Source organism: Mercenaria mercenaria, chromosome 14 (genome assembly GCF_021730395.1).
Source record: "Mercenaria mercenaria strain notata chromosome 14, MADL_Memer_1, whole genome shotgun sequence".
Classification (NCBI taxonomy): domain Eukaryota; kingdom Metazoa; phylum Mollusca; class Bivalvia; order Venerida; family Veneridae; genus Mercenaria; species Mercenaria mercenaria.
In genome coordinates, this window is record NC_069374.1 from 27,887,013 (window position 1) to 27,906,451 (window position 19,439).

General features: G+C 30.9%; 1 protein-coding gene across 14 annotated transcripts in view; it reads right to left on the minus strand.

The window, feature by feature from the left end:
• Positions 1-19,439, minus strand: part of LOC123527108 (G-protein coupled receptor dmsr-1-like) — a 442,014-nt gene that overhangs the window by 253,883 nt on the left and 168,692 nt on the right. For all 14 annotated transcript variants that reach the window (XM_053523130.1, XM_053523126.1, XM_053523120.1 and 11 more), the window contains one exon: positions 17-107. The gene's annotated coding sequence lies outside the window, so the exon portion shown is untranslated. The remainder of the gene's footprint in view (positions 1-16; positions 108-19,439) is intronic.

Sequence of the window (19,439 nt, forward strand, 5' to 3'; positions counted from 1 at the left end):
GAATGTTAGCTCTTACCTTTGTAATTATGTCTGTTTAAACAGTTTGTTCTTGATATATATCCGGTTTCGTTATTTAAACAACTTCTGAACTCCACTTCTTATTAATTCTGCAAATAAAAATATTTTTTTTATTTATATCTCGCTTAATTGAAGAAAGAAGCATTTTGCTCAAACGCATTTTCCACGTTAATGATGTTTCTAAGTATTTAATTTACACATTTATCTTTTTTTTTTTTTGAAGCTGTAGACATAGGGCTGCTCCATTTATATTCATTTAAATATATTGTAGTTGCATGCCTTAATCAAAATAATAATTATAAAAAAAACAGCATATTAATATATGTTGCATTACCACAAGCACTTTCACTGTTTAGCTAAACATCGCTTTTCTCTCTTGAATTGTCATACAGCTGCTTTTGCATATTGTTTGATACAATTTAAACATTTCTCCAATAGACGTTACAGCCGCTTGGCTTGTTGGTTACTTTTCACTATCGTACAATACTACTGGCATTAAATTTTCCAAAAACTTCAAAAACAAACCGTTGAAGCATTTACATAATTTAAGGCTATTACTTTGAAAAAAAAAACGTGTTTTGTATATTGCATTAATTGCTGCGTAAAGTATGTTTATGAAAAATTAATTATACCTTATATTATAGACAATTGAAAAATTCGAATATATATTGTAACCTAAAATGTTTAAGGATAGATTGTTAAGAGAAAAGTGCAGGTATCAATATGGTATTTTAATTTACGTATGAATTATAAGTAGACATGTTTTCTCACGTCACGTATTTCATATAATTTGAGTGTTGCTTGTAATTTGTGATCATTAATATGTTTCAAAGATTCTGTAATAAAACAAATATGTCAACTGAAAATAATTCTTAATTTTTGGTTTCTGGTAAAAATGTCAATCATTTTTTTTCATTTCTTCTGAGATTGTTATAGATTTTACTAACAATTGATACGATCAATTATCCTACTATTGCACTTTAAGACAGACATCTTTCTCAAAAGAATAGACATAAATTGTAATTTTTCTGTCATACATTAAAATGGATACCTTTGTTGATTTGAAGTGCGAAAAGTCAGATTCAAGGTGTTATTAAATTTTAAATTATAATTTACATATTGTCGTCTAGTGACATACTATGTAACATCACGTCTTTCAAAAAAGAACATACAATGTGAGAACTTTTAGAATGTGGTTTAAGCGAGACATTCACAACACTTTGATGAAACGCCTATGTAATAGAAGCAGATAGCAGAAGAGCCGGTTTTATTTCAGAAATAAATGCTTACTACGTTTATCATAGTGTCGATCAAAATGTGACATAATGTTGTTTTTATATTTCATTTTTGTGCTTATAGAATTGTAAGGAATAAATTACGTTTTTGCTGTTCATGCATGTTTTAATCCTGCCCTGCAAACATATACCGTAAGGCTTTGAATATAGGCGTGCGTTGTTTGATAGGTTTTTTTTTATACATGCATACCCACGAAAAATGAATTTATTCTATAATTCTCAAATATTGTTTCTTTTTACATTTAGCGTCAAACGCAATGAAAAGATTTACGCCGTCCATAGCTTAAGTATATGTTGCAGCATTCTGGCTTTAATGCTGATACAACAAAATTAAAATGCGGATGATCTGTAGCTCCACCCAAGTACCCGCACATTCAAGCCAATGACATCCCCGAACCAGAAAATTAAATAAATCGCTCAAGTACTCAATTAAATGTAGAAAAATGTGTGACCTGTCATGGTAAATGGTAATATAACAGAGACAAACATCACAATAATTTGTATAGAATATAATTGAAATTTTATATTATTTGAAATGTTTTCTCTTGACAAAACAGAAAAAAAAATTCTACCAGTAGCGAAAATGGAATCACTCTAAAACAACTACTCTCTATTTGTAGTGAAGAAAATATTACTAGTCAGCACACGCAACATGAAACGACAACTTCGCGGTCAATGGACCAACGGACAGTCTTCCCATGTGACAACATGCATTTCCTACATGAAAGTGGTTGATTTTTTTCTTATGCAATTTTAAAGTTAATTTTACTAATACATGCAAAGCAAGTAAATCGATTCAAATGTAATTCAGCATTTACACAGTTTCAGTGAAACAGCATGTTTTGCTTTTCCAACAAATAACTTAGCTATTAAAAGTAAAGGAAAAAATATGTTTTAATTCAGCCTCACGAGGGCGTGGACGATAGCTTGCACTTCAAATACCGTCCATGAGCTTGCAACATTTTCGTTTATGTCGGGTTGGGCGACCTGTGGTTTTCCACTTCTTTATTTTCTTAAAGAAGCTTTGAACTGAGATAAACATAGAAATAAGTTGACTGAGATTTATATCGATACTGGTTTAACAAATCTCTCTAGTGACAGGCAACGTGAAATCTTAAACATTTCTTTCAGTTTCTTTCTGATTACCACACTTATTGCGTAACCGTGGATATCTAGTGACAGTCAATAATGTTGCATTGCTACAAGCAGACATTATCTAATTCATAAAACATTTTTATGTTGGTAGAATTTGCAATGTTTTCTTCAATGCCTCTGTGCGGAGCTATGGTTACTTGTTATTATGTATACATCTGAATACAAAATTGCAAAATAACAATGAAAAATCTTTTATGAAACCTCTTAATATGTGTTTCATTTTACCTTTTATTGTAAAATATAGAAAATAAAGCAATAATTGCAATATAAATCGTTTAAAATCCCTATATGTACAATTCAAAATTAATTGTTTATTACATGTAGAATGTATTTAATGACGTCGTGCCGACCTAGCTTCTGATTTACATATTCCGTACAAAATGTTCATCAATTCTGTTTTATTTTTTACACAGAAGTCGGAAAATTTCGGGGATATTTCCAAAAATTCATGAACTGGATACATTTTAATTCCTTTTAAAACACAGTTTATTGTGTTGTTTATCATATTTTAAACTTCAGCCATTTATTGCTTGAACAATAAAACTGATTTATTTTCTAGTTTCATTTCTCATGAAGTCATTGAAAAAGTATTTGTTTTAAACAACATCCGTCCAATAAAATGTACATTTTCTAGTCTTCATATTTATCGCATTTATATTCTGCTTTAAGGACGTATGCTAGAATTTGGTGCGAAAATTTTCCCAATAACAGAATTTCTTCAAACTTTAGATATTGAAGGGCAATCATCTAAGAAACAAAAATATGCAATAAAAATCATAGGTCACCGGTATCGAAAAAGAGTTATCTGCCCTTGAGAACGGCATTTCCCCAAAAAATGATGTTTTCAAGAGCAGATAACTCTTTTTCGACACCGGTGACCTATGATTTTTATTGCATATTTTTGTTTTTTAGATGATTGTCCTTCAATATCCAAAATTTAAAGAAATTCTGTTATTGGGAAATTTCGCCCATCTCATATACAGGGAATTCTAGCATACGCCTTTAAGGCATTTTGAATTTGTTCAGATGATCCAATAATGCACATAATGCAAAAAATAGGACAAGTGCTAATTCCGACTTCAACACCTTCGAAAGTATAATGAATTGTGTTTCAGCTGTGTATCTATAATATATAATATAAGTTAGTGTCTTATTATACAGATTTCTGTTAGTTAATAGCAGGTTATTGTTTTCATCATTCAAACTTATTTAATGTGAACCACTTTGTAATTATAATTCTTTGATTGCAAAAGTTGTTTAACAATAGACATAGGAAGATTGGTAATGTACGTATTGTAACAAATACAAGCTTCACAGATAAAGTATAAGTAAATAATGTACGGAGACGTAAACTTTCAATAGGATGTCACAGAATGCAATTTGAATACGTCATGTTATCTACTCTTTCATCCGATTCTTTGTAACCGACACTTTAGTACAATTGCAATGGGGAATGTATGTATGACATACAATTAAACTTCATTGATCCAAACTGTCATTACTGAAGTTTTGATTGAAAATAAACGTTTATAATGTCTCGTTTATTGCCTATGTAGCATGGAAGAGTTTCACGCAATTACGTATTGTCAACGAATAGTGTGACCACGAAAGTAAAATTTCTTAAAATTTGCGAGAAATAGATAAAGCGAAGAACTAACTCCAGAAATATACTTTTTACTTCAAAACTAACATGTTTCGTCCATTGGACTTCATCAGAGTATAATAACAAAATAGTATGACGTCACAGGAAAGTACGATGTCAATGACGACGTCAAAAGATTTTATAAACAAAGGCATAATGGCATTTTACTTCCTTCTCATCTCGTGTTGATATTAAACTCAAAAAGCAAATATGAACAGCATAAATCACATCAAGGAAGTCCGTGCAATATTGCATATGTACAACAGGCACAAATTTCGTTTTCACACAAGTTCTTAATTGCTATAATATTACTTTAACTTCATGTCGATAAATCAAATTCTAAACCAAACAGATAAAGACAATAAACTCCTGATACACACTGCCTTTTAACACCTGTAAAATCTATTCAATTTACTATATCTTCATTTTTGCATAAAAAAATCCTTATCATAAAACATATCATAATTGCATCCGAAAAACGTTCTTGCTGTTCACCTTTTATGATTCTTACTATCTAACTATATGTCTGGCAAAAGAAAAATCATTACAAACGTGCATTCTCCAGTATGTTACTTCTTATTCTTGAACGTGTTTTCTTAACTATTTGTTTAAAACATATGGGGTATTTATTAAGAACAATTATTGTGCTTTAGTGACTTAAAGGGCGTCTAAAAATGTCTCCGCTTTATTGCGGTTTTATATCTATGTTTTAAATACATCATCAACATTCAACCAATGTATGAATAGATTAAATAAACTTCTAACTTAAAGTTACATTACATGTTCGTTTTTAATAGAATATTATATTCATATTCACCTTAAATTTGAATTTGTAAGATAAGCTTTATCTTCCCATATAATGCATTTGTTCCTATTTCGTGTAAGTGTTGCTTCACAAATACAAAAAAAAAAATAGAAGAACAACAACATATTAGTATTCTATCAAGTAAGCATTTTATACTAGTAAAATTTAAAGCACTTACTTATAAACGTGATGCATTTAGCTTCCCAATGTTTTCGGTTGTATTTATAAGTATTTATATTACACAGACTGACATTGAGGGTGATAATCATCGATATTTTTGCGTTTTAAAAGCTTCCAAGAATATAAATTAAATAACTCACTGAAATATCCTCAAACATATCGCTACGTATAATACAAATTATAAATAACAAAGCAAGTGCTTTACATGCAGTAAGAAAGAATAACCATGCAAATAGCAATTGCAAGAATTAACATTTGTTCACAAAGCTGTCTTGAAATAACTAAAACTAAATGTTCCATGAACGCATGCGGAGTTGATCTTACTATAAATATGATGGTTTGTAAACATATGTGGTATATTTAGATCAAGGACCATATTCTTTTGCATAAAATACAATTATGGATAAAGTTCATAAGTAATTTTAAATTTTGGACACTCAGGATGAAAAAATGATAGATATATACTTCTTGTATAAAATGTACACGAATGTCCTTTTAGATATTATCACAGCACGTATGAAAACTATCAGACAATGAATTATAAAATTGGTTTTCATGCCTTAAAACTTTCTTATTGAAACAACTGGCTCATCGTCAGTGAATACTAAATTATCTTTATTGTGTCAAATATTTATTGTGTTCTTGTAAACGAGGTAAAAGTTGGTCTTAAGAATGACAAACACCCTTCCAATAAATACATAAATTTCACAATAGTTTAAATGACCCTACCTATTGTAAATGTACATAGAAAAAAATAGCCATGCCCCGTGAAGCTTCTGACTGCGGTTTGAAAAAAAATAACGGATATGATCTTCCATAATCATTTACTAAATAAGCTACAAAAAGGGAAATACTAATTCAAAATATTCATAGCAAAAGTCTCAGGTCGGTGATCATAATTTGAAACAGAATTGTAATTGCAATTCTTCATGCTTGTTTTTATATGTGCATACAATGAATAAAAATTGTTCTGGTCTAATCGATATTGCATAAAATGCTTTATTTCAAGAATTTTCGTGGTTAGCTGGAAGCTCTTCTTAACATTTTTTTGGAAAACAAATAATTAAACTTATCCTGTTAACAAATGCAAGGTTCAACGCCTAATACACTGTGCTGGTTTACATTCTGTCCCTCAAAGACAAAACATACGTCTCTTCGTGCTCCGAGCTTAACCGTCGCTTAGTATGTGACTCTTTTCTGCAATGCTCTTAACACACGAGAAAATATTGAATAGAAAAAATACTCGGGAAAACAAATAAATTATTTTATGATGAAACGAGCGGGTGATATTTTGATACATAGACAAACAATACAATAACTTATCAGGTGTTGATTTGCTATGAAGACATTATTCAGTCAGATATTATGTAGCACTTGGGAAATACTTATAGACATAATAAAGTATCGTTTTTCAGCATTAGCCAAGAAATGATAACGACAAATACAATAAAGCTTATGCAAATATCTTGATACATCGATCTTTCCAATCTGTGATATTCTTTTCCAGCTTTATGATGTGTATTTGTTTGTCTCTCAGTATAATATCCTACTAGTATTGCCATTTCATAGAAATTGAGAAATTTACTGGCTTAAAGTTAGAACATATCAAATCACTGTCTGATTTACATTTTTACCACAGTCATGTTATTGTCTGCCGCTGTTGAATTTCTTCCCTTTCGTAATATTGTAACGTTTGGGGTAAAATTGCAGGACTTCATATCGGAAGAATTATGTCATATTACAGTGTTAAAAAGCAGTTTCAAACAAAGGTCCGTTTAACTTATCTTCTTTGTGTAAAGAAGCTTAGTACTTTAACTTAGATTTTAATTGCAATTAATCGTACAAATACGAGTGTGCGTCTTAAACAACGGCCATTTATCTACCAACCCATTTTTTCTACTGTTTTCTACATTTTCAAAGAGGAGATGAGAGTTAAAAGTGAAAAGACGTACGTGAATGCTTGATTAAAAGTGGCCGAGTGTAATTTTGACATTAGATTTATTATATAATAAATTATTTTAGACACATCTGAGAATACAGCCTTGCCATTGGTCAATATCAAAAGAAAAAGAGGCAACATGCACAGAGGCAAACATCAGATGATAGAGTTTTAACCTTTAGCATGCTAGATAAATTGTCGTCTGCTGGAAATGTCGTCTGCTAAAATTGTAAAGTTCATTCAATTTGCTCCAAAAATGGAAGAAATATTGTCAGAGTAGCAAACAGCTTGGAACCTGATCAGACGCCGATTTAATCGACGTCTGATCTGGTTCCAAGCTGTTTGCAAAGGCTGTTAAATTCGCCTGCAGCAGGCTAAGGGTTAAGGACCTGTTTTAAAACTCAGTATCATGCCTTTGAATCCAGATGTCTGTTAATATTACGACCAAAGCTGTTTGTTAAAACTTGCAATGAAATAAAAACATGTTATATGTACGTTTACACTTCCATACGATTCTTTGTAAATGACACTTTAGCTTTGTTTTATAGATTTATATATGACAATAAGACTGCATTACCAAAAAACAACAGTCCTCTGTTTATTTTTATGAGAAGCATTTAAAATGTCTGCTGTAAATTTATGTAGGTAGCAATGATAACATTGCTTTGATCAAGGTAGCCTTTATTTTGCAATTAGCATTTAAATTGTCTAGTTTAATGTGAACCCAGGAATCGTTAGAAGTGTTATATAACTCTCAAAAGTATATTGTCTAAGTGTCGGAAAACGTTGTCGTGTTTCTTCGTTTAATGTCTAAATGCAACAACATAAAACAATTTGCAATAGCGGTAATCACCTCTATCCAATTTATTAAGGAAGAGCGAATGCACTGAAATTATATTTCTAAGTTTAAGCACGATATGCAATTTGTTTTACCTGAAGTGATAAATAAAGCAACATGCAAAAGAGCCTCTGAGATATCCTAACGTATAATATAAATTAATCACATGTGTGAATAAACCTACAATTTATATCAAAACCGTATCTTAATTAAACTAGATGAATGCAATAATATTAGCATCACAAGTGAAGTCTTTTAATTTGACTGTTATTAAGAAGTTCTAAGACTTATCTCATTACAAAACACTTGTCCATCCGTATTGTGATTTCAAGTGTCTAGTTTACTTATGTAGAGTTTAGAGAACTTTCACATACAAGATAATCTATCTATAATAAATATTGTTATGGACAGAGCTGGTAAACTGTAGCTACAAACTAGAAATAATACAATAATTTATCTGAAAGTGTCGATATGGTTTGAGAAGAATGATTTAATGGGACGGTATGTCCCTCTTGGGAAATGTTTTCTTACAACACGAGACAGACCATGTTTGGATGAAATCACTTACAATAAAGCTGATGATAGCACCTTGAAATGTCTTCATTTCGCTATCTGTGATTCATATTAGGTTATTTGATGTGTTTATTTGTACTTTGTCTACGAATTTTCTATTTTTGGCAGTTTATATTAAACAGAGGAAGAGGGAATAAATGCCTTTGGAGTGCCACATGCATTGTTAGACATATTAAGACAAAGTCTGCTAAACATTTTACTGCCTAAATCATCTCATTAAGAGCTACAGTTGATGGATTTTATTTTTTTTTAAATCGAGTCATGTACGCCGGTCAATTATATACTGTAACATGTTTGTAAATGAGTTTTAGACGCGCTTGCTAGCATTGGTTGCAATATATGGCTAATTTAAATGAAAACATACAGTGATGTCTACAGGAATTTGACTAAACTGTTAACATCATGGTTTGCTTTTTATAGTACTATCAATTTCGTCTGTGGGATTTTGACGATAAGATTCCAATTGGAACAAGACTATTTAAAAGAATAAATGAACAATATAATTAGTATAAAAATTTATGAACTATTACGAAAGATGTTTGAGTACTTTGAGTTTGTTTCAGCATTTACTAAAAAGCTTTGTTAAACCAAGAACCGCAATTGGCAATGACCACAGGTAAGTGCATTGTCAGCAAATGTATGTCATATTGAAAAAGTTGAAGTCAAAACTTCCGTCCTGTATGTTTAATGCGATGCGAAAAACAGAAATTAAATCTGCTATATGTGAATAACGAATACTTTGTAAGGTCAATGGAATCTCAAAAATACATTCCGCCAAACTCATTTGAACTTACTTCATACAAAGCGCTAACAAAATGTAAACATGTCATATCGATTTCAAAAGAAGAAAAACCAAAACTCGTTTAAAGGGAACATATTATATCAACATCGATAGTTTTGTTATATATCCCGATTTATGTTATTGAGTTCTGCCATTACGTGTTTAGGGTTTGTTTACGTCAAAACGTAACACACGTTTTTCGATATTGCCATTAATAATAATAAAAAAAACACATAGATTTGTTCCGCAAATGATACGTAGTTGGTTGTCATATTAAAATAAAAAATAATCCTTCTTCTTCGGATTTAAGTATATTATCCTTTGTTCCAAACGGAACCAATGGACATAACTAGTAGCTGTTGTTAGTTTATAATAATAATAAAAAACATTCGAAAGAATTCACTCACCCAATCAGTAAACAATTAAAATATTTCATGTATTGTTAAATTTTTTTCCAATGAGTATAAAAATTGCCAATACTTTAATAGCGCAAACAATTTAATTCAGTCATAAACGAGATATTGTCTTAATAAACGGTACAATTGAAGAATAAATGCCTATTGTTTGACATTATCCACATACACCTGTGTTCACCAGGCATTTCTGTACATTGACTTATCAAATTCTATCAAACGTTTCGGACTTTCATTTAAATACAGTGCAACTTCTGTAGAGTAACACAGAGTAAATTTGATAGTGTATTTCAACTAAAGGAAATTTTTATGATGTTGTTATAGAGAGGTTTTTGCTTAAGAGAGGGCCGCTCTGTAGAGGTTGTACTGTATATCTATATGCTTGTTAACGGACAAAATGTCAATAACATGCACTTAATATATTACATTCTAATATAATGATTGTTTCTGATAAAACACGCTTATTCTAAAATGGCGTCACGTTAACGGGCGATGACGTCAATATTTTTGTTGCGACCAAGAAAGAACGCTACTATATTTTATCTTCTGTTTTAGATTAAGGGCATGTTAGAATCGAAATGATATATAGCAAAGTCATGTTTTAATAAATTAATGCACTCAGCTATACGTGGCAAGAATAATTCACTCGGGTTCCGCCCTCGTGATATTATTCCGCGGACGTAGATTACAAACCAAGAGGACAAATATTTAAGATACGAATCACATCAAATATTCTTGGAAAGGTGAACGAAACATCATTTCCGTGATTCCATAAAATGTTACTTACCTTATGTATTTGTTAACCAGAAAAATTGCAAAATATGTAATCTTAGACTTGTGCATGTGACTTGATAAAAGCCCTGGGCCGAAACGTTGTCACAAAGAGTGATAATATAAGCTACGAAAAACAATCCCTAAGGATATTTATAAAATATATTTGAAAAAGTAAAACCAAAATTGTTTAACAAATTTCTGAAAGCCACAGTATAGAATTTAAAGCGGTTATTCCCTTGCCATTCTCTTCATTAATTATTGTTTTTACACTTATGTATGCACGATGGGTGGTTATACGTCGGGCGTAATAATTTCACTATGGCGCAGCCGAGTGAAATTTTTTGTACGACGCATTACCGCCCGAGTGTATAAATAGTGTTAAAATACGGTTTCGGTATAAATTATTTCGATTCTAATATGCCCTTAATCTAAAACAGTAGAAAAAATATAGTAGCGCTCTTTCTTGGTCGAAACAAAAACATTGACGTCACCTCACGTGAACGTGACGTCATTCTAGCGTAAGAGTGTTTTAACAGAGAAAAGCATATTAAAATGTATCATGAACACATATTGTTGTGGACAAATGTATTTCTTTTCGCAAAGAAACAAACAGATAGCTTATAATAAGTAAAATAGAAAAAGTGGAAACTTCACAGGTCGCTCAACACGACAAAAACGAAATGTTGCAGGCTCGGTTTGATTGAGCCTGTTCATGGACGGTATTGAAAATGCATGCTACCGATAAACCGATGTTGATTCTAACTTAGTATAACTGCTAAAAATACAATCGAAATGATAAGATGAGATGTGTAAAATGTTGTAACATTTGAAGTCCAATAATCTTTGCAAAACTAGTATTAATCAAAGAAACAATGAATTAAATGTCAACTTTGATAACGTTTCAATTCTTTACTTCGAAGGAAATGTTGAAAATAGAAACAGAAAAAAAATTCTTCTTGATTTTAATAACCTTAGCCTATAATAATTATGCAAATGCTGAAAATATAATTGAAATGATTAGATGAGATGTGTAAAATGTTGTAACATTTGCAGTTCATCGAAATGTTGATTGATTCAATAATCTTTGCAAAACTAGTATTAATCAATGAAACAATGGATTAAATGTCAACTTAGATAACGTTTCAATTCATTACTTCGAAGGAAATGTCATTGAAAATAGAAATGGGAATAAATTATTTCTTTTTCATTTTTATAACCTTATTATCAAAATGTTAGCATTTACATAAAAAGTGTATCATAAAATGGAAGATATATGTATATTGTCCTAATGTTTTCAAAGTTCGGTTTTGTAACAGTAATAATTATCGATTTTTTATGACAGATGTCCTAAAGAAATATCAATGTTGTAATATATTCAAAGCCTTTTGTGTCCTTTCAAAATTTAAAATTAAGCGTTGTACTTTTAACAAAAGCAATAAATATTGTAAATTACATTATCTTAAAACACTGAGTGTTAGAGCAACGGTGACATGTTAAATGATCTCAACCCAGGGAGCCTCGCTTGCGTACGACGTATATGTCTTGGTTACACGTCAAACAGTCGTTAAATATTTTCACTTCTCATAAAACATGATTAAAACATTAATCTGCAAATAGTAAACTTCATGTTGTGCTCGAAGATTTCAAAATTTTAAAAATGCTTTAAGTATTTTTTAAGTTTTCCTTTTACGCATCCGTTGCTACTATGCTATTACCGATACAGCCTGAGGTCAGATTAACCACCCAGGGTTGTACTTAAAGTAGAAAAAAACCAACATTATTTGTGAATGAAATGCTTGTGACTTTATTAATTGTTTTTAAATGTTCAGCTTCTTTCACAAGAAAGAAAACATTTATAATTATGGACAAGTCTGCTGAATTTTAAAACAATGTACTATCCGGCCTTGCGGACTTTATCCGTATTTTGAGGCGATGGACTTTTAAAAACTTGGATCATACGAATAAATGATAAACAAAATTGTGGTCTAAATTATCCATTTGCTATTTTAAAATGATTGACCACTGGCTATAAAAAAGCGTTTGAATTCTGTTTGTCAATTAATGAATAACATCAACAAAACATCCAAAGAAAAATATTATAAAAAATATTTGGGCTATTTTCCAAAAGAAAAGATTGAAATGTAAACGACCTATCAAACTGTTGATATATTTTCCCGTTAAAATTTATATATAAAGATATATTTCGTTATATTCTTTCAATACCGGTAGTTTTTCTAAATAAGATATAAAGAGGTTAGCATGATGGAACAAATACAAAATTCACAAATTTATGTATTTCTAAATTAATAATTATGAAGTTAGACTTTGAATAAGACTTTTTTGATTGTTGTTTTATGATGTTTTTTATCTGTAATAAACAGATAAGCAAGTGAAACAAACAGCAGTGCAGTTACCATGGATATAATGTCTAAAAGAAGTCATTACCTGGGATTTTATTTTGTGAACAGCACATATGTTACTGCAATGCATGTGTTTGTAAAATGACTACACTTAAAGGCGTTACTGAAAGTATGTATGCGTGCAAGTAATTTCATCAAATTGTTACAACACGTTTGACAGCAAAATTGATGTCAGTTTAGCTTCATTTTCATGTCGTGTCGAAATGCAACAATATAACACAAATTGCAGATGTAATCAAGTTATTAAGAAAGTGCGTGCAATGTGATAAATGGACATCACGTACAATGCAAGCTTTAGCACGATATTTATTTCGTTATAAACTAATTTTATCTCGACAAATTAATAACAAAACCAGCAGGATACAGAACATATGAGATAAAATCGTGACATCTATTGCAAAAGGCATTACCCTGTAAAATCTATCAGTGTAATATATCTAAAATGTTCATATCAAAACTATATCCGACTGCTTATCATGAAGTTTTTATCATTTGCCACATTTAATCATAAAATTATCTGTATATTTGCATCATATTTAAGTGATTTCAAATTTGCTGTACAAATTTAGATATTTATCTCAGTTTCTTTATGTCTTTCACACTCATATAAAATGTACAGAAAATCAAACAAAACATTTGACGAAAAAAAAAACAAACAAAAACTGATAAACATCGTTATTGATCAACAGCACACTCGTCTATCAGAAGCCGAGATAACTTCCGTCAGGCTTTTATTATACTTTGGAGATTATTTTCTGAGACATAATAAGACAATGTTTTCCTGAATTAGCGAAGAAACTATCACACCAATTGCTGATTAGCTGAATAGTACATCCTAAGATTTCATAATTAGCGGAAGAGTACGGAAATCACTGGCGAAATGTTTTTAAATATATCTATGACATGTCTGATTTGTATTGACACTTGCTAATCTGTTTGCGACACAAAAAAATCCGGCAAACGGGAATTTAACATGTATTTAGGTCCTAACACATTGGCATGTTGTCGTAAATCCGAGCTGATAGATGATTATACACGATCACGCAACATTTTATACCCAGGAAGACATTAACTATCAATTCAAACTGAAAAGAGCTGGTGAAGTATTTTAATAGTTAAATGGCTCAGGTGTTGGCCGCTCAATCTGCGGGCCATATGGTGGATCCCGCAGGAGCTAGGCAGCCCTTCCTCATATGACACCAACACTGTTTCTTTTTTCAGGATGCGGACTCGAGAATGGTTCAAATAAACTTGCACTTTAACCAAAATATAAGTATAAATTAAGTATTTTTATACGACGCCATTATATTTCTTTCTTCGACAAAAATCTTAAAATCTAAACAAAACCATAATCATCGGCTGGGAAAATACCACTCCAAGAGATTGAGTATGGCATGTTTATGTTTTGTTTTTCTCAGAAATAAGTAAATTATCACAATTGTTCAAAACTGAACGCTGTCTGACTCGATCATGATGCAGCGATGAAAGTGCACATGAATACAAAAGTGATAACAAAGGGTTCAGTGCAGACTGAACGTCTCGGATAACCAATTCAGATTGCTTAAATAAGTATTTGAATAATTTAAAATTTGACCATGTTTGAAAGTATTAATATTGTTAGTCGCCTTTTCCAAGTTCTCACTGTTCAAATACAGCAAACATATGCGAATTATTCTTTGAAGCATTCAAATAATCTTTGCCTCTCCGATGATATGAAACAGATATAATAGAGCTTGAATATTAAATTCGATTTGTCATTTTAAACACAAATACATGCACTCTTATATAGTGACACGGTTGTATACCATAGCATACTGAACAAGTAATTATTGAATCAGTCATAAGATTATTCTTATATGAACAGTCCATGTACATTCCCGTTAAACCAAGGAAATTTGACGTCACGTCGACGTATTATTCGCCGCCACACAAGCGCCAATAAAGTGTGCTACTGCATTCGATCTGCTATTATAGTTAAAAGACGTTTTAGAATCGATTCTTAAAATGTATAAAGTTTCTTTTAACACTAGAACAGAAGTTGTACATTGCATACAACAAACGGATAACCAAATAAAAGTCAAATAGACAGATCTCTAACAAATTATGTTGTCGCATTCTTTAATAATGTTTTACTCTCAATATAATACTAAGGCTTACTTTAAGAATAATTGCAGTAAATGCATAATTTGCAAAGTTTTTATAATATCAGTTACTGACAATATTTGTCATAAACAATGAAGTATCAGGTGAGCAACTTTTATCAATGATAAAGACATTAACCTCCCTTCTAAATAAAGAAATAAAACATGATTACATAACATAGAAATTCTTAATGCATACCAGAAACAAATAGGACCAACAACTAATGGATTTTATATAGAGTAATGAATTAATACATCTTTTAAGGTAAGAATTGTCGTTTATCTATGATAAATGTATGCTGATACATCTAATGTAAATTGAGCCCCAAAAGTTCAAAATGCGTTAAAATACATTGTGAAAAACATACCACCTGCTGTGTAAAGTTTATTAGGGCATTTGTCCTTTTTGACATCAATATGACAGCTAATGTCAAAGCAAGCATAATTTCAGAACTTAGGTTTGTTATTTTGTACGTTAAAAACACTGTTTTAAATAATTTATTTGTACAATGTCATTAAAATTTGTTTTAGATACATATTTCAAAATAAGAGCATTAAGGCTTATACGGATATTGTAAAGTAGATTTTAAAAGACTGAATAATGTGGTGTTTTAGCCATTTTTTTTCTTGCAAGTATATGTTACGTAACATTTTGTATCACAAGATAGCATATTACTGGGTCTAAGGAGTAATCTTAGAAAATAATCTTTTAAAACGTCTTTAAATGTAGAGATATAACTGTTGCCTTTACAAAGTTCCAGTATTCTCCGTATGTTATCTCAGCATGCCGTGGCTGGTATAAAAGCCTTGTGATTAAACTAGTTAACATAAAGACATGAACATTTCGGAGATAGCGAATGAATGTACGTGATTGTACGAACATTGCTCTGACTTTACAGTTCTTATATATTAAGTATTGTGACCTTTTATATTTTCAAAGTTGTGACAATAGAACCGTATTTAAAACATAATCGAGAGTTTTTTTGCATATTTTGGCGGTTTTGCACTTTCAAAATCTAACTTTGATCATGCGATAAATTGAAAGTAGACAGGTTTCGTCTTAACACATAAAATGAGAAATATCTGAAAATAACATAATTAAATAATAAAAAATATTTCTACCGATTGCTTTAAATGCTGTGCATTTGCTGTACCTTTATGAGTACAAACTTTATTAATAACGACCTGCCGAAAACTTATACGTCTATATGTTCAGAAAGAAGAAACATGAAAAAATGTAAACCCAGAATGAAATTCATGTCCTAACTGATAAATCTAACAAAGGTTGTTACGAACTCAAAATTGTTGATGCTTCTTTTATGGCACTGGCTGTAACTGCAAACGTTTTCGAATATTTAATATTTTTAGAGTTTAGTATAATGCGTGCAAATGTAAATTATTTTGCTGTCGTTTCTTGTTATTAAAATATTGTTTATGCTTTTAACACAGACAAGGTAATTTGGTAGCATGGGGATTTCGTCTGAGTAGTAAGAGCTCCGCCAGTCAAATGAATGCTATTTGAAATCATTTCGTTCTTCTCACATGTTATGTTAGAGAAAATACTTCTTTTGCATTTGTGGATATGAGATCACGACTAATGCCATGAAGACGATAAGTCGGTTTTAGATTTAATTCTTCGAACTAAATATCCAGTCATGGGTCTGAATGTTTCATATATTTTATTATCTATTATTAAATGCGCGAAACTATTTCCTTTTGTTCTTTTTTACGTGTTGCAAGATATATAAAATGCACAGCTTTGTTATATTACAGACCGAAGCGCCTGACCGAATGATGAATATCTGTATTTTAGTAACAGTTACTGTAACTGAAATACAGAAAAAACATATTGAGAAATCGAAATATGCTAGAATTGCAGTCAAACATTCGTATTATAAAACGTTCAAATGCAGTTCTATGTACCCTTTACAAGAACAAATTGACAATGACAACTGTAGACAATAATGACACACAGAATGTTACTTATATACAAAGCCATTGCGTTTGAAAACAATGACAAATGTAATTAGAAATAAAATAGACATCGTTAGTATAAACAACAGTGGCGCTTCGAAAATCCCTGCATACCTATCGTTGTGAAAAATAATCATCATGAGCTTCATATTAATATGACTTGAATATAAATTTAGAAATTAGAAACCAGTAAGTTTTCTGACATCTGTAGTATATTAGTTCAATAAACATGATGCACGTTTCCCATTTGTTTTAAGCTCTATCTTATGGCATATGAACTATTGAATATTAATATTGAACTACTACGCTGTTCGAGTGAATCATTCCTGTCCTGTCATCTTTATACTTTAGTCAAGTAACTTATAAAAAACGTTAATTAATTGTTGTCTCTAAGTAAAACAGTTCAAAATAAAAAATAAAAGAAAATAACACCGTACGCCCAATATAGCGAACACTCGAGTATGAAGAATGTGTGCTCGTCTTAAGATGAAATCAAACTATCGCTTAACCTATGCAAATATAAACGAAGACGAAAAATATGTATTTCTGGACAGACTTTCTCAGAAGTTCTGTTCGTAAACTCAACGGGTAGTACATTTGTACTTTATTCAGAGCAAGAGTTAGAAGAACAGTGCAATAATGTAGGTTTACATAAAAATCACAAATTTCATCTGACAGCTATCAGCATCAACCTTGTTTTTGTATAAAAATATATAGTCTTAACGTAAGTATAACACTGTTAATTTGTTTCTATTTTCATTTGTTTTCTCTTTAAAAAAAATTGTTTTCTTCTTTCTAAATATCAAAAAAAAAAAAAAGATAAGGTTAAGCTACGAACTTTTTACAAAACTTTCCATGCATACTTTATGATATTGGCTGTTATAATGCCAATCAGTTATCCTCGATGTAGTAAGATATATGAAATACTGTTTAGGCTATTGCAAGTTAATTCAACTGTATACTGCTGTCGTTGATTGATAAATTATTAAAACGATGTAAACAGATATCATGGAGAGCTCATCTGAGTGCTTAACGCCTAACATAGCCACGGACTTAGGGCAACATACCCTCCCTTTGGCGTAAGGAATGTTGTAAAATTGATCTGAATGTGCGTCAGAAATATTTTTGAAAAACCGAAACATGTTTGTTTCTACTGTTAATGATTCAACATATCCACGCGTTTACAATACATTAATGAACAGTGATGGGGTCCATTACCATCTTCCGCAATTCCTGATGAATACGACAGTGTCAGTCACGCAATTTACATGGTGCAATGTTATTGTCAATATCACGTGTTTCGTTTATTATGACGAAAACAGAAAACTCTCTAAATCCCGTCAAGTTGTTTAGCATATTGTTCAATCCAATCAGTATTTCTTCGAATTAAACGAAGTGTAGATATCGAGGAATCCTGGCACGTGAATGTACGTAGCAAAACATGAAAAATACCTTGAAATGTGCTTTGAAAATCAAGAAATATTTATTATAAATTTCAAAAAAGGGCTGCACGTATTATTCTTTATAAATCATTTGATGCTCCAACTGCAGAACTGTTCACTCAGATAACTGGATGTCTTTTGCTAACAGATATATTATAAAAAACAATTTTGGTATACAAATCTCTTAAAAACTTAAGCCAGCAAACAAACTACTGTATTTATCTGATGGAAATGAATGATATTGCTTTACTGTAGAGTTGTCTTTGAGATAGTTGTCTTCTATGTTATATCTATTTTAATATATTCTAACGTAATGTTGTTCTGTGTTACCGCATTTGCCATTCTATATATTACATCCTTTGTAAATATTGTAGCACATCAAGTATCTTGAGGCCCACATGGAAGATTGGATAATCCAAATGTGTAGCCTCACAAAAGAAGTCGTTATTATTATTATTATTATTATCATTATTATTGTTATCATCATTATTATAACAATTAAAAGCTGAAAAGACTGATTTGATGGCAACGTTATATTGTTTCATAATGCGCCATGTATTTAAACATAACTATACGAAATGGATTTCATTATGCTATTGTAAAGAAGCGTGCATAAATGTCTGAAATGCAGCAACGAGGCGGTTAGCAGTTTTTTGAAAGTTGCTTTTGTTTTCCTTTCTTTTCTCTTTTTAGCTTGTACATTCAAGTAATTAGGTATCAAATGACATGGGCATGTTCCTTCGGCTCTCATGAAAAGATAAACAAAGGTCTAGTTTTATTCATTTTTTCTTCTGACAGTGTGTGAATTGAGAAGGGACCTTTAAACCACCCTGTTGTGCAACATGCTAGAATAAGAAATGTGATTTACTGAGGATAAGTTTAAAATAAAATTATGCTCAAGTAAAACAATCAACATCAGAAAAAGAAATAAAATCTGAAAAGTAGATCCCTCGGAAGCACCGAGAACAAGACAAACAGTGAAAATTGCAGACTCGGTTTAATTGAGTCTGTTCATGAGTAGTAATGGAAAATGCAACACTGCCCACGCC